Raw genomic sequence first — 24,532 nt, 5'->3', positions numbered from 1 at the left:
ACAAGGTCCCCCAGTGCCTGAATTTAGTTGTTTGCCTTGGAGTTTCCTTTTGATCTCATAATTATTCCTGATAACATGCTTGCTAGTAGAACATTGGGTCCAGGTTCTGTGTATGGGACATGCTCTCTTCCCCAACTGTCTCCCTCCTGCTTCCAACACCACTTTTTTTATGGCATCACAGGCATTTTTTTTCCTCCCTATTTCGCCAGAAAGAAGAGAGCACAGAGATCTGAAAGTGGGCACTAGCTCCCTTCTCAGGCCCTTCCCTTAACTTCTCCACATTTTTTGCAAATGAGCCTGTATCCAAACAGTGATCTCTTGAGTCAAGGGTGGAAAGGGGGAAATGGAGATACTCCTTGGAAGCCTTGGCACATGCTGCTTGGCACCACTGATCTAATTTGCAGTCACCCAAATAGTAACATCGACCCAAAAAGTATTGATTTGAGGTGTTAGACACAGAATAAAGCATCTTATCTGTCTTCAAAGAAACTAAAATATTTTTGGAGAAACAATTTTGGAGAAAAAACGAAAAGACACTACTCTGTAATCAGTTGCTAAATTGGATATTTCAAGTTGTGAGTGCTCTAGAGGTAGAAACAAAGGTTAAGTCATTATAGGCAAGAACAGTTAGGAGAGGTTTTATGGAAGAGATGAACCTTGAACTCAGTTTCAATGTATGGAGTGCCTACTGAGTTGGACCATCAAGAAGGCTGAGCGCTGAAAAATTGATGCTTTTGAACTGCGGTGCTGGAGCAGATTCTTCAGAGTCCCTGGACAGCAAGGAGATCAAACCAGTCAATACTAAAGGAAATCAACCCTAAATATTAGTTGGAAGGACTGATGCTGAAGCTCAAATACTCTGGCCACCTGATGCAAAGAGCCAACTCACTGGAAAAGACCCTAATGCTGGAAAATATTGAGGGCAAAAGGAGAAGGGGGCAGCAGAGGATGAGATAGACAGCATCACTGACTCAATGAACATGAATTTGAGCACAGTCCAGGAGATGGTGGAAGACAGAGGAGTCTGATGTGCTGTAGAGTCTGACGTGTCCAAAGAGTTGGACACAACTTAGTCACTGAGCAACAACAACAGCTATGTGCCAGGCACTGTGTTCAATATTAATGGCATACAACTGAAAAAGATAGGGCCCCTGCGCTTGTGGTGTGACAAATGTATAAAAAGATCACTTGAATATAATGTGGTAACGGCAGTCACTCTACCCATTAATATTTTGGCATAATTATTATTTGCCAAGCACTGTGAAGAAAGCAGCCATGATCCTATGGCATAGTAGGCAGTGTTTCTCAAAGTATATTCTGCATTAGAAATCACAGTTGATTTTTATTACGTCATGCTCGCTTTATCATTTCCCATGCTAGATGTTTAAATTAGACCCTTTCAATATTGATATTGATATGCTACCTTTCTTTTGGTTGTTTGTACGTCATATTTTCCATCTCTTTATATTTAATCTTTCTATAAGTTTTATTTTGTTGTATCGCTGATAGGTGAATTTAATCCATGTGCATTTACTGTGATTACTAATATATTGGGGCTTATTCTTCCATTGCATTTTGTGTTTTTCATTTACCATCCTTTTTCTCCATCTCTGCTTTCTATGGGATTAGTTAAATGATTTATATTCCCTCATTTTCCACTGTTGGCTTGAGGGCTTTAGGCATTATTCCTATACTTATCAACATTGTGTTTAGTTTTCCACATACATATTTAACTATAGCTTTTCTAATATGACCAACCTAGATAGCATGTTAAAAAACAGAGGCATTACTTTGCCAACAAAGGTCTGTCTAGTCAAGGTTATGGTTTTTCCAGTAGTCATGTATGGATGTGAGAGTTGGACGGTGAAGAAAGCTGAGCACTGAAGAATTGATGCTTTTGAACTGAACTGTGTTGTTGGAGAAGACTCTTGAGAGTCCCTTGGGCTGCAAGGAGATCCAACCAGTCCGTCATAAAGGAGATCAGTCCTAAGTGTTCATTGGATGGACTGATGTTGCAGCTGAAACTCCAATACTTTGGCCACCTGATGCGAAGATCTGACTCATTTGAAAAGACCCTGATGCTGAGAAAGATGAGGGCAGGAGGAGAAGGGGACAACAGAGAATGAGATGGTTGGATGGCATCACCGACTCAATGGACATGAGTTTGGGTAAACTCCGGGAGTTGGTGATGAACAAGGAGGCCTGGCATGCTGCAGTCCATGGGGTCGCAAAGAGTCGGACACGACTGAGCAACTGAACTGAACTGAATAAAGTTATCATGTAATTCTTTCTTCCTGAAAAAGAGCTTTGCATACTTCACCCATTTAATAGCCCTTCCCTTTCCCGTCTTGTCATTGTTGTCTAGATTTTTTACCTTTTAAATTTTTAAATCATTTTTATAGTTAATTAAATTTACTGATATTTTGCTGATTCTTCTACCCTTTTTTTTTTTTCTTGAATCCATGGCCTTCTTTTTTGGTTCAGTTTTCTTCTATCTGAAGTTCATCTGTTAATGGTTTTTTCTGAAGGGGTCCTGGTGGGTGACGAAATCTTTTGTGCATTTGAAAATGTCTTTATTTTGTCCTCACTGTTGTTTATTTGCCCATAAAAATCTTCTGAACACTTATTTTTCCAAGGCACAGTGTTGGTAGTATTCTATTACCATAGATACTAATTGCTGCTGATAAAAATCCTACTGCCCATCAAATTTTCATTTATTTGTAGATAATCTGCCTTTTTTCTTGATGGCATTTGCATGTGTTTATTTTGATGTTTAGCCATTTCATTATAACTCTAATTGGTATTGAGTGTACTTTCTATTGAAGACTCATATGCTCTCTTTAACTCTGGAAAATTATCAATGATTTTCTGTTCAAATATTGTTTTTCTGCCATTACCTCCTTTCACTTTTCTGGAACTGCTATTAGGTGAATTAAGGAAGCCTCTCCATATTCTGAAATGTTATTAAAATTTTTTTGTCTCTGAACCCTGGTGAATTCCTTAATCATGTTTTCTTGTTTGCCAATCCACTAAATAGTTTGTCCAATCCAGAGTTTTTCCCATCTATTAAGTTGTATAATTATATTTTCATTTCTAAGATTGCTGTTCTTGCTTCCTTTCTTTCTGATTTTGGTAACTGTTTAATTTGTATAGCTTTATTGAAGTATAATTTACATATCATAAAATTCATCTAAGCATACAATTCAATGTATTTTAGTAAACTTACAGAGTTGTTGCACCATAACCATAATCTAGTTTTAGAATATTTCTATCATTGTCCTTTGTATCCATCTGTAGTCAATCCCTGTTCTACCCCCATACCAAGCAACCATTAATCTCCTTTCTGTCTCTATAAATTTGTCTTTGTCAGACTTTTCATGTCAGTGAAACAATGCAACATGTGTTTCCATCTGGTTTTTTTCACTTAGATGCCAAATCTTAGCATCGTGTTTTGAGGTTCATCAATTGGTGTAGCGTCATATGTCATTCATTCATTCCCTTTTATTACGCACTAGTATCCCATTGTATGGATACTAATGATCATATTCACCAATTGATAGGCATTTGGGTTGTTTCCACTCTGGGTCTACTATGAATAATGCTTCTACAAACGTTACATTCCTACACACACATCTTCATTACTTTATTTCATAAATAAGATAGAGAAAATAGTAAGAGAGCAAGCAATAAAACAAATGGGACAAATGGTTAAGAATAAGAGAATCTGAGTAAAGGGTAGGTGTGACATTCTTTGTACTGTTCTTTTTCTGGCAGTTTTCCAAGTTTGAAATTCTTTCTGAATAAAAGTTTAAAACAAACAGAAAGCGTACAGGATCCCAGACCCCATCTTAGAAAATAAGGAGAGGTGACAGGCATTGCTGTTTTCTAAAGCCCCTCAAGACCTGTAACATTCACACAGGGTTGAGAATCACTGGTTCAGAATAGCCAAAGGTTTAAATAGTAGAGCAGACACAGAGGTGTTAATTGGGAGACAGGAGGTTTCACGTCCATTTCCCATTATAGCCTATGGGATACTTTGGTCTTGAAAGCATCAGGCAGGTTTGCCTAGCCCTGTCCATTCAGCCAGTCTCTGCTTTTCACCCGTTCAAAAATCTGCAGTTGATTTTTCCGTTTGTAACTTTCTCCACATCCTCTTATCCAGAAGTGTTGGCATCCCTCATACCCAGAGATTTTCCAATTCCCACTTTCAAGGTGGGACGGAGTATCTTGCCCCCAAAACAAGTTTAACAAAGATCCTTTTGTATTAGAACACAAAAATGAGTGGGAAAGCACATGCTCCCTCTCCATCAATCATCCCTTGAACTGAAGGCTGAATCTTAGGAACCCAGCCCATACACATAACTCCATACACCCACAAGACCATTGGGAGTTATGAGAAGAAAAGTCTCCAGGAGGCAATAAGCAGTCCTCTTAGTGCCAGAAGCTGCCAACCTAAAAGTATAAGGAGTAAAATAACCCCAAGAGAACCTGTCAGTCATCCTTCCAAAATGATGTCTTCCCAGGTCTCAGAAGACCCTATAGGGGCTACGGTGAAATCAAGTGGCTGCAACTTCTGGACATTAGTGATGCCTTATGATTCCCTAGTGTTTGCATTCTTGGTAAAGCCCTTGACATGGTTACTCATCCTCCGGGAGCACAGCATTTCTGCATGGCAAGGAGATGAGTATGGTCAGTCTCCGTCTATTTACAAGAATAGGTACAGTTCTGGGAGGGGGAGGAACTGCCCTGGCCCAGCTTGTGAATAGGTGGGTAAATATCAGGAATCCAGCTTTCCCATGGATATAAGCCACATTCTCTAATATTACTCTCCCCAGGTGGCTCAGTGGTAAGGAGTCCACCTGCCAATGCAGGAGATGCAGGAGACGCACATTTGATCCCTGGGTCAGGAAAATCCCCTGGAGGAGGCAATGGCAACCCACTCCAGTGTTCTTGCCTGGGAAATCCCCTGGACGAAAGAACCTGGCAAGCTACTGTCCCTGGGGTCACAAAGAGTCAGACGAGTGAGCATACACACAGTATGTTTTGATCTCAAAACAGCCTTATGCCTTGGTCTTATATTTTAGTTAGTTCACTGGGGAAGAATGATTTTGTTTATTGGGCTTTCCTAAAGACCTGCCATACAGATCTTAGGATGAGTTTGGTTTTGAGGACTGTGGTAAAGTGTTGTAGTAAGAATGAATTCTGTCATTCAAGAAAACATCCTGATTTGAGAGTGGGGGCCCTTTGAGTGGCAGTGTAGTTCTTATCTGTAGATCCTTCCCTCCTGCTGTGGGAACATCTGGAGGTCAGAGTCAGCACTCCCACCCAGCACAGTAGCATGACCAAACCAAGGGAACTGTGTCTCCCCACATCCCGGGACCTTACTGAAGTCTGTGGAGACATATGAGCAGAGACAGTCATATTGGATGTTGGGGGAAAATAGTGGATTGTTAGGGATAGGTAGGGAGATACTGTTATGGAGAACAGTCCCTGAGTAAAAAGTCAGAAATATTAAGGAAAAAGGATTATAATTTCTACTCCAGGTTATCTTTTAAATGAATTTAAGTTGGATTTATTTCTAGAGGGGTGCTTCTTACTCTTATTTATATAATAAATATAAATAAAAATTAAATGTGAATAAAAACTAGGACACCTGGAGAGCTAACAATTTGGGGTTTACTCTTAGAATGATCAACTTTTGTGGCTGTTACCAGTTAAAATGCTATCTCTTCAGAGATACCTTTTCTGACTTTCCCATCCAAAGGAGCCAAAAGTGAAAGTCACTCAGTCGTGTCCAACTCTTTGCTACCCGTGGACTTTTTGCGACCTGTGGACTTTTTGTGACCCGTGGACTGTAGCCCACCAAGCTCCTCTGTCCATGGGATTCTCCAGGCAAGAATACTGGAGTGAGTTGCCATTTCCTTCTCCAGGGGATCTTCCCAACCCAGGGATCGAACCCAGGTCTGCCACATTGCAGGCAGACGCTTTAACCTCTGCACCACCAGGGAAGCCCTTAAATATAAGAATCCAAGTACTAACATCAAAGATTTCAAGGGAGGAAAGGAAGCCAGGAGGGAGGAAGAAGGGGAAGGAGGTGGGAGAGGGGGGGCGAAAGGGGTGGCCTTACAGATGTCTCCTGCCACCTACAGATACCCAGGCGTTATGGGACTTTTCCCTGGGCCTCCAGAGAAGGGACCAACCTATCTGTAAATGAGAAAAGTAGTCCTTTGTTCCTTGGTGATTTGTTGTGAGGGTTCACTGACTTAAGGAATGTAAGGGGAGCATCTCATCCCAGGAGCGGAACTATCATAAGCCTGATAGATGTTGGTTTCTTCCCTTCCTGAGCTAGAAGAATTGCAGAGGGACAGGACCACTGCTCAGTTGTCAAAACCAGCAACTAGGAACAAAGCCAGCCCTTTCCTGGACTGAGAGGCCAGGGCAGTGGCTCCAGAAGTAGGAGTGATGCCTGCTGCCACACCAGTCCTCAGCAACAGGTTGCCACTTGAGCCCTGGGTTTTTGTGGCTTGAAGCTGTGGAAGTTTTATTGCACTGCTGACTCCCTTAGCTTCTCTCCAAATACCCTCCTGCCTGCAGGAGCTTGTGTGGAGACAGATGTTTAAACAGTTCCATACCAGTTTGCTTTAGGATTCTAGATTTGAAAACTGCAGGTCTGTATTAACAAGCCCTCTCTGTTGGAATCTTTTAATTTAGTGAAGTGATTTGTGGTGTCCAGACAGCTATCTCACAGAAATCTTTTTGCCAGAAAATAGGATGAAGGACACTTTAAATTGGATGTCTTTGAGATGCCTCCACTTTGGCATAACATTCATATCTCTGCACTTCCCTCCCTAAACCTTGCTCCAATTCTTTCTCCGCACAGCAGCCAGAGTGACGCTAAAACTGAATAACACCCTCCTACATTGCTGTAGAACGTTGCAACCGCTTTGGAAAACAATCTGGCAGTTCCTCAAATAATTAAGAGATTTATCATAATGAACCAGCAATTCTACACCTATGTATATACCCAGGAGAAACTAACTTATGCATAACATTCAGAGCAACATTATTTGTAGTAGCCAAAAATGGAAATAAACTAAATGTCTATCAACTGGAAAATGGTATGAATAAAATATGGCACAAAGTACAATCAGGGGCAGTGACTGAGGGCTGCAAGGTTTCATTGTGGTTCAGTGAGAATATTCTTAGGTTGACTGTGGTGATAGTTATACACAATCCTGCACATGGGCTGAAAGCCATTGAATTATACAGTTTAAATGGGTGGATTGTATGTTCTCAATAATTATATCTCAATTAAGCTGTGAACATTAAAACCAACAAAAACAAACTGAATTTTCTCCCTTTTAAATCCAGTTCTGAAGCAAGTCCTGATGACTTTACCCCATAAATATAAAATATCAGTTCTGCATTTTTGCCTCCACCCTAGTCTGAGCCACCTTCACCTCCTTCCCTCAACCCTTCTGGGCCTCCTCATGGTCTACCCTCGCCCGTCTCACAGCAGCAATAATCACACAGTATAAATCAGAGCATGACATTCTTCCATTAGAACCCACAAATGGCTTCTCATTTCACTTGGAATAAAGTTTATTCTCCTAAGTAAATTCTTCAGTATGGTCACCTGAGGTGTCTGCTGTCCACTTCTCAGCATCATCTCCTCCATCACACTGGCCTTCTTTCAAAGCCTTCAGACGCTTGTGCCACTTGGAGTCTTTATTCTTGTGGCTTCTTCTGCCTGCTCCTGGCTAGGCTCATATGTCTCTTAAGGGAGGGCCTCCCTGCTCACCTATACCATGAAATTCCCTCAGCTCCATCTGCTGTTTCCACTTTTTCCGTCCATCTGTGCATCTGTTTATTGCCTTCTCTTCCCTGCCAAGGAAGTCATCCCTTGAAGGCAGGAATTTCTGTCTGTCCCGTTCTCTCCTCTATACCCCAGTGCCTGGAACAGCACGTGGTTAGTGATTGGTGCTCACCAAATGTTTGTTGGTGGGCTAAATGAACAAAACTCTTCCTGGACCTCCCACAGCTCTTAGGAAAAAATATCACATTTCAACCATAGCTTGCATACAGCCATCTCATGGGACAGTGGGGAGGTTTCTTTTTCAAGGACAGAACTCAGGAGGTACTAGCATCTAATTTCAAGTTTCGTAAAGGCAATAAACTGGCATATCTGATAAATAAATGGACTTTCCCCATCCACTCCCAGGTCAGGTTCTGACTTGGTCACTCCTACCCCCTCACCATAGACACAGGATCAGACCAAGCTCTCCATTTGGTCAGATCCATATTCCTTCAGGACACCAGAATTATGGGGCAAAATAAAAAAAGGAACCTCAGTTACCAATCATACATAGAATATCCATTTGAGAAAAATAAAAATTACAGAGAAACAAGAAGAAAAGATTTTTAAAGTATCCCCAATCTATAGTAACTGCAGTGATACAATAACTAATACCATTTTGTATAGCCTACTCTATGATTTCCCATACATGTATAGACATGCCTTTTTTTAAAATAGAGTTATATCATTCATAATTATTGTGTTACCTGGGGTTTTCCCTCTTTAGAAGTAAATCTAGAACTCTCCAACATAATTTTAATGGTTGTGTTAAAAATATCCCATTGTATAAATGTTATATAATTTAACTTCTCTCATTTGAGACACTTTTACTGAGTGTTTTTAAAAGTGCCAGGTAAAATCCCTTATCTCATGGAATTTACAGGCAAAAGAAGCAGAAACTCTCAAATTCAGTAGAGGCCCTCATATTCAATGTCATGTGAACATTTTGAATAAATCAAAAAGGAAACTATAAAAGAAAAGCTTAGCACATACATTACATTTTTTAAAACTTAAAACAGGGGTCAGCAAACTATGTTGTAGGCTAGATCAGCCTGCTGCCCATTTTTGTATGGCTTGTGAGTCAAGGATAGTTTTTACATTTTTAAAAACTTGAAAAAAATACAAAATAAGAACAATATTTAGTGACACATGAAAAGTATATGAAATTTAAATTTAATGTCCAAAATAAAGTTTTATTGGAACATAGTGATGCACATTCATTTAGAGATGGTCTAGGGTAGCTTTTGTGCTGAAATGGCAGATTTGAATCACTGGGACAGAGACTTGCTAAAGCCTAAAATAATTACTACCTGGTCCTTTACAGAAAAATGTTTGAGGACCCCTAATTTAAAATACATAGATGGATACTCATTCACTAATTCTTTCATGTGAGACTCAGTTTCAGTTCTTTGGGATGGCCTGCTGTCTGGCATTTCACCTTACTTGTCTTATATAAACTATACCCATAGTTTACTATAGAGTGACATTTTAATTTGTCATACAAACTGGGACACTTCTGAGAATGAAAAGGCCACTAAATCAGATAGGGCACTGAAATTAAAGTTATAAACAGGGACTGTCCTGGCCTGACCATACTGCATCAGTTGGTTTTTGTTTTTGTTTTTGTTTGAATCATTTTGGCGTCTTTAAACAAAGGTCCGTCTAGTCAAGGCTATGGTTTTTCCTGTGGTCATGTATGGATGTGAGAGTTGGACTGTGAAGAAAGCTGAGCACCAAAGAATTGATGCTTTTGAACTGTGGTGTTGGAGAAGACTTTTGGAGATCCAACCAGTCCATTCTGAAGGAGATCAGCCCTGGGTGTTCTTTGTTTTTTTTTTTTTTTTTTAACTTTTCTTTTTTTTATTTATTTATTTTATTTTATTTATTATTTTTTTTAATTTTAAAATCTTTAATTCTTACATGTGTTCCCAAACATGAACCCCCCTCCCACCTCCCTCCCCATAACATCTCTGTGGGTCATCCCCATGCACCAGCCCCAAGCATGCTGTATCCTGCGTCAGACATAGACTGGCGATTCAATTCTTACATGATAGTATACATGATAGAATGCCATTCTCCCAAATCATCCCACCCTCTCCCTCTCCCTCTGAGTCCAAAAGTCCATTATACACAGCTGTGTCTTTTTTCCTGTCTTGCATACAGGGTCATCATTGCCATCTTTCTAAATTCCATATATATGTGTTAGTATACTGTATTGGTGTTTTTCTTTCTGGCTTACTTTACTCTGTATAATCGGCTCCAGTTTCATCCATCTCATCAGAACTGATTCAAATGAATTCTTTTTAACGGCTGAGTAATACTCCATTGTGTATATGTACCACAGCTTTCTTATCCATTCATCTGCTGATGGACATCTAGGTTGTTTCCATGTCCTGGCTATTATGAACAGTGCTGCGATGAACATTGGGGTACATGTGTCTCTTTCAATTCTGGTTTCCTCGGTGTGTATGCCCAGCAGTGGGATTGCTGGGTCATAAGGGAGTTCTATTTGCAATTTTTTAAGGAATCTCCACACTGTTCTCCATAGTGGCTGTACTAGTTTGCATTCCCACCAACAGTGTAGGAGGGTTCCCTTTTCTCCACACCCTCTCCAGCATTTATTGCTTGCAGATTTTTGGATCGCAGCCATTCTGACTGGTGTGAAGTGGTACCTCATTGTGGTTTTGATTTGCATTTCTCTAATAATGAGTGATGTTGAGCATCTTTTCATGTGTTAGCCATCCGTATGTCTTCTTTGGAGAAATGCCTATTTAGTTCTTTGGCCCATTCGTATGTCTTCTTTGGAGAAATGCCTATTTAGTTCTTTGGTCCTTTGGAAGGAATGATGCTAAAGCTGAAACTCCAGTATTTTGGCCACCTCATGTGAAGAGTTGACTCATTGGAAAAGACTCTGATGCTGGGAGGGATTGGGGACAGGAGGAGAAGGGGACGACAGAGAATGAGATGGCTGGATGGCATCACCGACTCGATGGACATGAGTTTGAGTGAACTCCAGGAGTTGGTGATGGACAGGGAGGCCTGGCATGCTGCAATTCATGGGGTCACAAAGAGTCGGACAGGACTGAGAGACTGAACTGAACTGAAGGTGGAGAAGGAGAATCTAAAACATTTGTGAAACAATATGGGTTCAGAATCCTTTAAAACCTTTAAAACTTTTCACTTCTTCATCATACCTAATTGAATACCATTTTTTTTCCTCTAGCAACTCACCTTTATCAATAAATCCTTTATCTTTTCAAATTATTCAGCCCAGTTTTCATCAGAACAACTTACTCTTTATATTCACATATAACTGGCTTAGTGCGGTGTTAAATCACATAATTACAATAGCAAATATAACTGGCATAAACAAGTGACTGTGAGAGCAGAAGTCTGGTGGCTTTCCAGAGTAAGAATGAAGAGTATTAAGTTATCCACATGTTGATTGAATGGAGACTGGTTAAAACAACTTCTTCTGTTTTTATTAAAAAATTGAAATACGGTTTTGATATTCTACCAAGCAAGAAGTATGAAAACACTGAACAATCTGAAGGATCAAGAAAAGTTTCTTGAGGTATATAGGGACCATGATTCATGGATATTTTGGTTGATTCTGGTTTCTCATTGTTAAAATCATTGTGATGTGATTTGTTGTTAAAATATTGTGATGGATATTCTTGAGATTCTATCCCTGCACTTTTACTAGATTATTTTCTTGAGATAGATTTCCATGAGCAGAACTCATGTTTGTTACAGGTAGATTCCCATAAAAAATATTAGGAAAATTGGAAGAAAGAGACCTGGAGAATATTTATCAATTATTAAAAAACAACCTAATAAACAAGATACATAGAGGTCCTAACTTGTTAACTACAAAGCTTGCCATTTAAAAAGGCATTTACTACAACTGTCTTCTATAATCTGAACACTGGAACAGTTTCAAGTGAGCAACTCTCATAGTTACAGAGACAATGGCGTAATTACTTTCAAACCATAGTGGCGTAATAACAGGCCCAGGCTGTCAGCTCACATTATAACTTTAATGGACCTATTTGAAGTTACTCACTATATTCTGAGCCTCCAGGGTAAGAGGATACACCTGGAAAAGGCTCCCAGGTTTCTCGAGGCATTAGAGAAACAAGCAGCTCTCTCATAGCTCACAGGCCAGTAGCACCAATAAGCACACCAGCAGTTCTCCCTGGTCTATCCTTGATCTCCCAGGAAGCCTTTCTCTTCTTAGTTGTGGAAGCTTCAGAACATGAAACAGAAAGACCCTGTGAGTCTGTGATGTCTTCATCAGGAATAATGTTGTTCCAAGTCTTGTGAGGGAGGGTGGCAGAGAAAAATTTCCTGAAAAGCTGCTGAATCCTGACCAGCTAGTATTATAGCTTTACCCCCTTAAACTTCATGCTCTCGCTTTGTCAAAAATGCAAGTCCAAGAGCTTATTCAGTCTTTTACAGCTTTGTGTAATTGTACATTTGGCAGTTGCTGTCTTCTTTTTATAAGCCATGATAGACCAAAAATAGCCTTCCAATAGGTGTCAGAGCCCTGGAACCTGTGATGCTATAATACTTCATTTGGAAAAAGGATCTCTGCAGGTTAAGTGTATTGAGATAAGATCATCTTAGATTATCTGGATGGGCCCTAAATCCAATGACAAGTGTCCCTTGAGGAGAAAGGCAGAGCGGGGTTTGAGACAGAACAGAAGAAGATGCAGAAGAGAGGAAGGCCACATGGAGATGAAGGAAGGACTTGTCGTTGTGCAGCCACAAGCCAAGGAACACCTGAGCCACTGAAAGCTAGAAGAGACAGCAGGGAGTGTGGCCTTGCAGTCACCTTGATTTTTACTTCCGACCTACTGTGAAAGAAAAAGCTCTACTTGGTTTTTTTAAAAATAGATTTCAGGTGTACAGCGTTATAATTCAACATCTGTGTGCACTACCAAGTGATCACACCACAAGTGTAGTTGCCGTCTATCACCATACATTTGGTGTGTAGTGATAGACGGCATTCACCCATCTCACCCACCCTCTCCAACCCCTTTCCCCGCTGGTAACTACTAATCCATCCTCTGTGTCTATGAGTTTGGTTTGGTTTTATTTTTTTGTTCACTTGTTTTGTTTTAGATTCCACATGTGAGTGAAATCGTATAGTATTTGCCTTTCTCCATCTTATTTCATTTAGCATAACACCTTCAAGGTCCATTTGTTGTTATTGTTCAGTCATTCAGTCATGTCCGACTCTTGGCAACCTAGTGGACTGCACATCTTTACATCTCCTGGAGCTTGCTCAGACTCATGTCCATTGAGTCGGTGATGCCATCCAACCATCTTGTCCTCTGTTATCCCCTTCTCTTCCTGCCCTCAATCTTTCCCAGCATCAGGGTCTTTTCTAATGAGTTGTCTCTTCACATGAGGTGGCCAAAGTATTGGAGCTTCAACTTCAACATCAGTCCTTCCAATGTATATTCAGGACTGATTTCCTTTAGGACTGACTGGCTTGATCTCCTTGCAGTCCAAGGGCCTCTCAAGAGTCTTCTCCAATATCACAGTTCAAAACCATCAGTTCTTTGGTGCTCAGCCTTCTTTATAGTCCAACTCTCATATCCATACATGACAAGTGGAAAACCCATAGCTTTGACCATACAGACCTTTGTCATCAAAGTAATGTCTCTGCTACGTTTCCATTTATGTTGTTCCAGCTGGAAGAATTTCATTCTTTCTCATTGGGAAGTAGTATTCCACTCTGTGCATCTTTATTCATTCATTTATGGACACTTAGACTGTTTCTATATCTTGGCTATTGTAAACAATGCTGCAGTGAACATAGGGATGCATATATCTTTTCAGATTAATGTTTTCATATTCTTCAGATAAAAACCCAAAAGTGGAATATCTGAGTCATATGGTAGTTCTATTCTCAATTTCTTATGGCATCTCATACTGTTTTATGCAGCAGCTACACCAGTTTACAGTTCTACCAACAGTGGTGGGTTCCCTTTTCTCTACATTTATTTCTTGCCTTTTTAGTAATATCTATTCTAATAGGTGTGAGATGATATCTCACTGTGATTTTTATTTGCATTTCCCTAATAATTAGTGATGTGGAAAATCCTATGGACGTATTGGCCACCTGTATGTCTTCTTTGGAGAAATATCTATTCAGTGCCTCTGCTCATTTTTAAAATCAGATTGTTGGTCTTTTTGTTGTTGAGTTGTGTGAGATGTTACATATTTTGTATATTAATCCCTTATCGGATGTATGATTTGAAATTATCTTCTCCCATTCGGTAAGTTGCCTTTCCACTTTGATGATGATTCCTTTGCTATACAGAGTCTTTTTAACTTGATGTAGTTCCATTTGCTTATTTTTGCTTTTGTTTCCCTTGCCTTTAGAGTCACATCCACAAAAATATCACTAAGGTCCATGTCATTAAGGTTACCACCCATGTTTTCTGCTAGGAATTTTATGATTTCAGGCCCTACATTCATGACTTTAATCTATTTTGACTAAATTTTTGTGTCTTTTATAAGACAGTGTCTAATTTCAGTCTTTTGCATGTGGCTGTCCAGTTTTCCCAACACCATTTATTGAAGAGACTGTCATTTCTCAACTATGTGTCAGGACCTTGCTTAATCACTTCCAGTGATAAAGATACCACACTCCTAATGCAGCGGGCATAGGTTTGATCTTGGTCAGGAAACTAGGATCCAGCATGCTGCACAGTGCAGTCATATAAATCAATTTTTAAAAATAAATAAAAGTATGTTCCTTGCTCCTTTGTCATGAATTAATTGTCCATTTATGTGCGGGTTTACTTATGGGTCCTCAATTCTGTTCTATTGATCTGTGGTTCCATTGATTTGTGCCAGTACCATATGTTTTGATTACCATAGCTTTGTAGTATAGTTTGAAATCAGGCAGTATGATACCTCCAGCTGTGTTCTTGTTTCTCAAGGTTGTTTTGCTCTTTGGAATCTTCTGTGTTTCCTACAATTTTTAGAATTATTTTTTATAGTTCCATGCAATATGCCATTGGAATTTTAACAGGGATTGTATTGACTCTATTGGATACTATGGACATTTTTAACAGTGTTAATTCTTACAAAACATAAACATGCAATATTTTTCCATTTATTTATGTATTCTTCAGTATCTTTCATCAGTGTCTTACAGTTTTCAGTGTACAAATCTTTCACCTCCATGGATAAATTTATCCTTAGGTATTTTGTTCTTTTTGATGCAATTGTGAATGGGATTGTTTTCTTTATTTCTCTTTTTGTTAGTTCATTATTAGTGTACAGAAAGGCCACAGATTTCTGTATATTGTTTTTGCATCCTCTGACTATACTGAATTCATTTATTAGTTCTAATGGGTTTTGGTGGAGTCTTTAGGCTTTTCTATGTATAGTATCATGTCATCTGCAAATAATGATAGTTTTTCTCCCTTTTTGATTTGCCTAATTGCTGATGACCAATATTGTGTTGAATAAAAGTGGCAAGAGTGGGCCTCCTTGTCTTGTTCCTAATCATAGGCAAAAAGCTAAAAGCGTTTCACCATTCATAAAATTCTGTTGTTTTAAGCTATGAGTTTGTAGTAATTTGTTACAGCAGCCATGGGAGGTGAGGCCACTGGCTAACTTTCACAATATCCTCTTCATCATCAAAGGCTTCTTCCTTCTCAGACCCCTAATGAGGTTCTTGCCTCTGATAATTGTCAGAATCAGCCAGGCAGCATTTTAAACAAAAAATTAGACCAATGAATTAAAACCTCTGGGTGAGATTCAGGCAATTATGCATTTTGAAAACTCCACTGGTGACTATGACTTTAACCTGACTCTGATATCACCACAGTAGGCCCTTGGCCTTTGGTCTATATAATAGGTCCATGTCCATTACTTGGTCCTGAACTTGCTCTGTCTGGTAGCAGAAGATTGAATGAGAGATTCTTATTTCTTCTACTTCTCTAGGAGGTCTTTAGGCCAGTACTGTTCAAATGTTAGTATTAAACACAAATGGCTAGGCCTACCTACAGCACATCTCATTTGGATGATCATGGCTGAGGCCCAAGAATTTACATTTTTAACCAAGTTCAGGTGATGCTTCAGACTCCAGTTTGATATAGCCTTTAGGATTCTCAGGGCTCTCTCTTTTACCTTCCCCCCCATTTGAACTTCTAGCAGCTTATAGCATAGTGCCCTGCTCTCAATATTAATAATATGAGTTGAGTTACTTTGAACTGTTAAACCCTTGATGACAAGGACCTCGCCTTGTACCTTTTAAATATATCTTTAGCACCTCCATTAATGCCAAGATAGAGGGGGTACCAGTAGGAGACATATTAAAGGGTGGGTGTGCCAGCAAAACTTTCATCTATAAATGATGCAAAGGCATCACTGGGTGCCAGGACATCACAGGAAATGCCAAAATGGATGCCAAAATGGTAGAACGCCCCCACCCCCACCCCCACCCTTAAGGGAGGTATTGCACAGTCCTCACTGGCTGTTTTCAGTTGCAGGTGTAGACTTGGAAGGGGTTGTGAAATAGTGAATGAACAATAAACTACTTTGTGAAGGAGGGCACCACTGGTTAATGTCAAGGCTTTGGTTTTGCTGAGTAAATATGCAGGTTTGGGGCCAGAGCTGAATTGCTCCAGATAGTAAAAGAAAGATTAATCTTCCCTCAGCAGTTCTGCTCCATCTCCTCATGTTGCATTCAGTCCCTTAAATAGGCATTGACCAATTACAGGTTTGAAGGAGTGACAGATGTTAGCCTGCTAGGTTATCCACATGTCTTGGTCTAGCTTTGTGGTCTGCTGATGATTTTGTTATGATTAGAATTACAGAAGCATTTGTGGGTAGAGTTAGGATTTATGCAGATGGGATATGGGGAGTGGGTAGCATGAGGAGTGACAGCTATATTTTGAAGACAAAGTTTATTTAAATCATAGTTTTGGGTAAATCAAACCAGTTTTAAGGACATGAAAAAGAACCTGTTACTAGTTTTTGTCCATTTTCTTTCCAGGGTGGTCTGCCCTTGAAGCATAGCCACCCCCAAACATCTGCTTTTCCCTGCACTTGCAGGCTCATTAATGGGCATTTCCCAGAGAGAGATTCAGAAATAGCAAATTCCATTAAAAGGCTTATCATTAAGTACAATACAGCTCTTTATGTGGGGGAAGGATGGCCTCTGAATATGAGTCCATTAGAGCTGTGGGCTGGAAAAAATGGGTCAGTTTTCTTTTAAGGGAGAAATTAATACAGCAAGCAAGAGCCAGCAATACTGTGACATTCATCCTGCATAGCTTTTCCTCTTCACGCTGCCAAGTGCGTCTGTCCAGACTTGCTATTCTTGTCCTCAGGCCCCTGGGGCAGGGCCTGTTTGTCCTGAAGAAGCCTATCAAATTGTCTGGTGACAGTCTAAATAAACATGAACAAGGAGATTAGAACTGAGTAGAGGGTGTGTTTGTGTGCGCACACGCAGGCACACATCCAGAATGAACCAGGAAAGCAAAAGTTAATCAGTAACTCTTTCACTGACCTCTTTCCCCTTTGTTGGGTCCTAATGTCAGTTCCACAGGAGGTAGCTTCTATCCAAGTCCATGTGGTACTGTCCCCAGAGAAGAGCTGATAAAAGAAGCTTGCTTCAGAAAGTGTAAGGGTGAGTGCTTGAAAGGACCGTCCAGTGTCCAGTCTCCTCCTGGCAAACTGATACACAGGGCTGGGTGGGCTCTTGGTAGCTGAGGTTGATTAGCACTGAGCAAGTGGGAGTTGGGAAATAAGCATCCTGTTGAGAGTATCTGGGGACACAAAGTCCAGAAAGCTTAGAAAACATAGGTGTGAATCAGGCACATGTCTGCAGTGGGAGAGCTGGTCAGCTGTGTGGGCCAGGGGAATGAGGGGTTACAGAAGGTGAATGATTCAGAATTCAAGAGAGCTGTCAGAAAGAACTGGATGTTCTGCCCAAATTCAGCAGGATTCCCAGCTAGTTGGTGATAGACATGAAGACTCAATTCTCCAGAAGGAAGAAATTGGCAGAGGGCTAGATTCTTGGCAAATGACACAGAGCATTTAAGGAGCTTGTAAGACATTCAAGGAGGAGAGGTCTTGCACTACAGTTGATGTCTATTTGTGCTAGATTGGATTCTGCATTATTGTTCAATAAATATTCACTCATCCCTAATGCCCTCCTGTACCCTATGAGCAGAGATTCTGTCCTCTTCCCATTGATGATGTGCTTCTTAGATTTGCTTTGGTCTGTGGAATGTTTCAATTGAGAAACCTGTATGCAGGGCAGGAAGCAACAGTTAGAACTGGACATGGATCAACAGACTGGTTCCAAATAGGAAAAGGAGTTCATCAAGACTGTATATTGTCACCTTGCTTATTTAACTTATATGCAGAGTACATCATGAGAAATGCTGGGCTGGAGGAAGCACAAGCTGGAATCAAGATTGCCGGGAGAAATCTCAATAACCTCAGATATGCAGATGACACCACCCTTATGGCAGAAAGTGAAGAGGAACTAAAGAGCCTCTTGATGAAAGTGAAAGAGGAGAGTGAAAAAGTTGGCTTAAAGCTCAACATTCAGAAAATGAAGATCATGGCATCTGGTCCCATCACTTCATGGGAAATAGATGGGGAAACAGTCGAAACAGTGTCAGAGTTTATCTTTTTGGGCTCCAAAATCACTGTAGATGGTGATTGCAGCCATGAAATTAAAAGACGCTTACTCCTTGGAAGAAAAGTTATGACCAACCTAAATAGTATTTTGAAAAGCAGAGACATTACTTTGCCAACAAAGGTCCATTTTAGTCAAGGCTATGGTTTTTCCAGTGGTCATGTATGGATACGAGAGTTGGACTGTGAAGAAAGCTGAGTGCTGAAGAATTGATGCTTTTGAACTGTGGTGTTGGAGAAGACTCTTGAGAGTCCCTTGGACTTCAAGGAGATCCAACCAGTCCATTCTAAAGGAGATCAGCCCTGGGTGTTCTTTGGAAGGAATGATGCTGAAGCTGAAACTCCAGTACTTTGGCCACCTCATGCGAAGAGTTGGCTCATTGGAAAAGACCCTGATGCTGGGAAGGATTGGGGGCGGGAGGAAAAGGGGATGACAGAGGATGAGATTGCTGGATGGCATCACGGACTCAATGGACATGAGTCTGAGTGAACTCCGGGAGATGGTGATGGACAGGGAGGCCTGGCATGCTGCAATTCATGGGGTGGCAAAGAGTCGGACACAACTGAGCGACTGAACTGAACTGAACTGCGAAATGTTAGTGCAGAAGGAAACAGCAACCCACTCCAGCATTCTTGTCTCGAGAATTCCATGGAGAGAGAGAGGAGCCTGGCAAGCCACCGCCCATGGGGTCGCAAAGAGTCGAACATGACTGAGCGACTAACACACACACACAGACACAGACACACACACACACACACACACACATACGGAACGTTAAAGTGTATACACAGGCAGAGGCTTTAACTGTGTTTGTGCAGTTTGGTGATCACCATGAGAAAAGCATGCACTGACTGGCCTCTGCCCCTATAGCCTAGTGCTAGTGAGCAGACCTTAATCCAGCTCCGAACACAAGCCAAGCCCAGACCATACAGGACCTAAAACGCAGGGTGGATGCACTCAGCCACGCCCGACCACACTTTCCCTACATGAGAACGAATGCTTCTTGGTCATTGAGTTTGGGTGGTAGTTTGTTATGCAGCATTATTGTGGTCAGTCCCTGACTGAGACTGTAGGGCTGGAATTCAGAAAAGGTATCTCAACTAGAGAAAGTTTTAGAAATTATCAACTCTTAGAGGATAGTCTGTTTATTTATTTATTTACTCATTCATTCAGCAAATATTTAGTAAAGATTGATTCTAGACTGGATACTTATTCATTGGTATGGAGGAGACTGTCCAAGATCCTCATGGAAATAGGTCTCTTGGCAACTTTCCCAGGGAGAATTTGCAGAGCAAGAAAGTGCTGTCAAAAACAGAGCCTTAGGGATTGCTAGCCCATAAAAGTCCTTCTGAGTGTACCAGGAGACACAGGTGAAAGTGGTATTTCATCTGGGAGAAGAGGCCTTCAAATAGGAACGTTAACTGGTGGTTGGTGCAAAGACAGAAGGTGAGTTCTGGTCTAAAAAAGTCATTATAAGTGCTATTTTGATGGCCTGAGGGTCATTAGAATGATGGGCCAGGGTTGGGTTCTGACAGTCATGTGTTGACTTCTGTATTAGTCAGCTTGGGCTGAAATAACCAAATGCCACAGATGCTGTGGCTTGAACATCAGAAATTTATCTTCTCACAGTTCTGGAGGCTCAGAGTTCAAGATCAGGGTGCTGTTGGTGTGGGTTTTTTATGAGGGATCTTTTCCTAGCTTGTAGACAGCACCCTCTTATTCTGTCCGCACATGGACTTTCCTCTGTGCACACATGGAAAGAAAGACATCTCTGGTGTCTCTTCCTGTTTGTATAAGACACAAGTCCTGTCAGATTAAGATAGCACCCTTATGACCTAATTTAACCATAATTACCGCCTAAATGGCCCTCTTTCCAAACACAGTCACACGGGGGTTAGGGCTTCAACACAGGAATTTTGAAGGGAACCTAATTCAGTCCGTAACGGTGTCAGGAGACTTTGTTCTGGTTCCATCCTTACCACTGCTTAGACCACCCCCTGAAATTTCTTCAGGACTCCATATCCTGATCAAAAAGGCACAGTGCCCACCTCATGTACCTGCTTCAGGATTACTGCAAGGAAAAAGTAAAATACAAGGAGATACAATTCCTTGTATCTCCGGGGCACATCAGGGGTACAGTCAAGGTTTCCTTAGTTGCGAAAGGGATCCTGGATAACTACCATTACCAAATTCTGCCCTCTCTTTCCCTGTGGGTCCTAGATGGGCATCTGTTTTCATGTTGGCTTTTCATGCCTCTTCCCTGCTGCTTCTGGTTGCCTTCTCCATGTGTCCTCCTTGGGGAGAGGGACACCTTAGAATTTGTATGTGAATTCTTTATAAACCATGCATGTCATGATATTCTGAGATGTTTGCAGGTGACAGTGTGATATAGGGAAAGAGCCCTAGCTATGCAGTCAGCCAGGCCTGGATTCATATCATGGGTCAACCACAGACTGTCTAGAGCCTTAGAAAGTTACCTAACAAATTACTTTGATTCCTCACCTGACGAATACTGAAAGCAGTACCACCTAGGTGTATGGCAAGTGAAGTGAAAGTGTTAATCACTCAGTTGTGTCTGACTGTGACCCGATGGACTTCAGCCCGCCAGGCTCCTCTGTCCATGGAATTCTTCAGGCAAGAATACTGGAGTGGGTAGCCATTGTTTTCTCCAGGGAATCTTCCCGACCCAGGGATCTAACCCAGGTCTCCTGCATTGCAGGCAGATTCTTCACTGTTCCAGCCACCAGGGAAGCCCAGCTGTGTAAAGATGACAACTAAAAGACATAGCAAATGGATATAAAACACAACAGTGAATGGTTGAAAATTTCTTTGACTTAACTTTAAGAATCTGGATGCCTGGTATCCATCTTTGAGCTACTTGCTGAGCTATGATGCTCTGCAGTGTGACACCCCTCCCAACATTGCAGCTGGTCTGCTGTCCCAACCCCTGTAGAGATGGTCTTTGGAAAAGTAAAGTTGATTTGGCATTGTTCACCACTTGGCAATGTCTCCAGAGGTAGGAAAGCACATCAGGGCCTTGAGATGATCCCTTAAGGGAATGAGTCCCATGGAAGCAGGGATGTGGAGCTAGAGGGGTCTAGGAGAAACAGAAGCCAGCCCCCTGGAAACCCAAAAGGTGGATGATGCTGGGATTCCTACTGTATGTTTACTGGAGGTTCAAGTCTCATTTCCTTTGAATCTCAGGGACTGGATAGGACGGAAGCAACCTAAGTGTCTATCAACAGATGAATGGATAAAGAGGTATGTGTGTATGTGTGTATATATAAATAGATATACATACACACACAATGGGAATTTTACTCAACCATAAAAAGAATGAAATTCTGCCATATGCAATAATATAGATGGACCTAGACTGTATTGTGCTTAGTGAAATAAGACAGAGAAAAACGCTTTATCTTAATACATATGTGAAATGTGAAAAATAAAACAAATAAATGAATATAACAGAACAGAATCTGACTCACAGATACAGAGAACAAACTAGTATTGCCAATGGGGAGAGGAAAGGGAGGAGGGGCAAAATAGGGATAGGAGACTGAGAGACACAAACTACTATATATAAAATAAATAAACTACAAGGATATATTGTACGGCACAGGGAATATAGTCAATATCTTATAATAACTTTAAATGGAGTGTAATCTATTTAAATATACTATTGTACACCTGAAACTAGTATAACATTGTAAATCAACTATACTTCAATAAAAAAAGGATAGGATAGGATACCCAAGCTGATAGTGCCCAGGCTTATATTGCCTCTGAGGAAAAATAAACTGAATTTGGTCACTGCTTCAGAAGTTTGCTCTGTAAATCAGCTCCAAATCTGTGGTGGTTGTGGTATGTACAGTTCATACTGCTGCAGAAGCTTTGTGTCATCTGCACATTTAAAGTATATTCACCCCAGAAGACACTAGAATTCAGCAAAATCCATTAATTCTTTCCCATTTTCCCAATGTGTCTAAAAATCTCCTCTCTATACTACAGAACATCATTGACCAGTTTCACAGCAGCATTTTTGAAAACAGAGGTTGGTGTGGAACCTTGGCAGTTTCATGAAATATTTCACACATTAAAAAAAATACATTGTCCCTATATGCAAAGTTCAAAAAATAAGGATAAAATGAGCACATGTATTTACTATTCAGCTAAAGCATCAAGACATTATAAATAACTGTGTGTCCCTCCCTAATTGTATTTCTTCCCCTCCTCCCCAGAGGTAACCTCTGATCAAAAGTTTTTATTTGTCATTTTCTTGCTTCTCTTCAACAATATTTTTTTTTAATTTTTATATAAAAGGTATGTTCTTCTGGAACTTGTATTACTATTTAATATTGAGAGTTTCATTTTTAAACATAGATAAACTGAATTTTGGTCTTCCCTGGTGGTTCAGTGGTAAAAAATCCACCTGCCAATGCAGGAGATATGGGTTCAATCCATGGGTCAGGAAGATCCCCTGGAGAAGGAAATGGCAACCCACTCCAGTGTTTTTGCCTGGGAAATCCCATGGATAGAGAAACTTGGCAGGCTACAGTCCACAGGGGTCACAAAAGAGTCAAACACTACTTAGCTACACGATAACAACAAAGCTGAGCTTAAAATGCATTATTGTTACACCTTGGGGTAGTTCTGAACTGACCAAAAGAGGCTGAACCACTTTTTCTCCACATTTCTCAAATTATCTTTTATTTCTATTTGTATTAAGCTTGCTTGACATTTTACTCCCTTAAATCAGGCAAGTCATTCCAGTGGACAGAAAATGAAGTCCAGCAGCAGCACCAGCTTGTAGTGTAGGGAGACACAAGAAGAGAAGCATGTTGTTGTGATCCCTGCACCATTCGCAGCTGTCACTCAGGCCTCCTCCCACTAAGTGCCATTTAAAAGCCTCCAGGAATCTTATTTATTACCCCCTTCGCTTCACTGTGGGATCACCCTCACTTATGCAATAAAAATGACAACTCACCCTCCTGCAGATGCTTCAACAGGCACCGGAGGTCAAAGCCATTTCTTTCTCTTGCCTTGGAAAAAATTGCACCTGTCACATTTCTGAAACAGATACAAAAAAAAAAAAAAAAGAAAGAAAGAAACCCAGCCATCAAAATTATCTTCACAACAACAGACAGCTCCTTGGCTACAGAGAGGCAGCTTTCTGGCTGGGTTGGTTCTAGGACGCATACGCCCATACTGAAAGCAATTATGGACTGTTTGAAATTTCAGCTAAATATACTGCAGTCACTGATATTGAGTAAATGATTACTGATGGCTAAGTTGATGCTAAATTTATCATGAGATAGTGCTGCTTCTAAAAACATATAGGCTAAGTCCCTTTTAAGATGACTTGTTATTTAATATACCATAAAGTTAAATTAGTACTGTCTAAAGGGGGTAGGTTTTAGTCCCATCCATTCCCGGAGCTGTTGATGACCTGGAGATGACTTAGTTGATTTTCCCAGTTCACACACTGGAGAGTTGGGAAGCTAAGGGGCTTCTCTGAGGCCACACAGCTGGTAAGTAGCAGGAAAGGGTTAATCTTTAGCTTTGGCTTTGGTATAGAGTTGGAGGTCCTGTGAGACATCCAAGTCAGGTGTCAAGGAGGCAGTTGGATATTTTTTATGATCCTATAGGAGAGAGGTCAGGGTTTGAGTCACAGATTTGAGGGTGAACAGTGTTGAACATTTCACTCCCACATATTTCAACCCCGATTCTGCCAAGTACTGCAGAGGCTGAAAAGCTTAGAATTATATTTCTCAAGATCCCTTACAGCTGGATTTCTTGATGTGATTCTGGTGATACCAATCATGTGCTCCCCAACAAGACGTTTACTGTCACTTTTATATAACTTCTACCATGAAAGTTTCAAGTATATTTACAACATTTCCGTACACTGTTTCCCTGTTGCCCAGCTTTAACAATGATTACTGACTTAATGCTGTTTGCTTCATTTGAACCTATATCTACTCCCTGCTTCTATA

The 24,532-nt window shown here is 40.7% G+C and overlaps 1 protein-coding gene across 2 annotated transcripts in view; it reads left to right on the top strand.

The window, feature by feature from the left end:
* FAM184B (family with sequence similarity 184 member B) overlaps positions 1-24,532 on the top strand; it is a 121,260-nt gene that overhangs the window by 1,498 nt on the left and 95,230 nt on the right. The window lies entirely within an intron of this gene.

Source organism: Budorcas taxicolor, chromosome 6 (assembly GCF_023091745.1).
Source record: "Budorcas taxicolor isolate Tak-1 chromosome 6, Takin1.1, whole genome shotgun sequence".
NCBI classification, from domain to species: domain Eukaryota; kingdom Metazoa; phylum Chordata; class Mammalia; order Artiodactyla; family Bovidae; genus Budorcas; species Budorcas taxicolor.
Note: the sequence above shows the minus strand (reverse complement) of the source record. Positions and strands in the feature narration are given on the sequence as shown.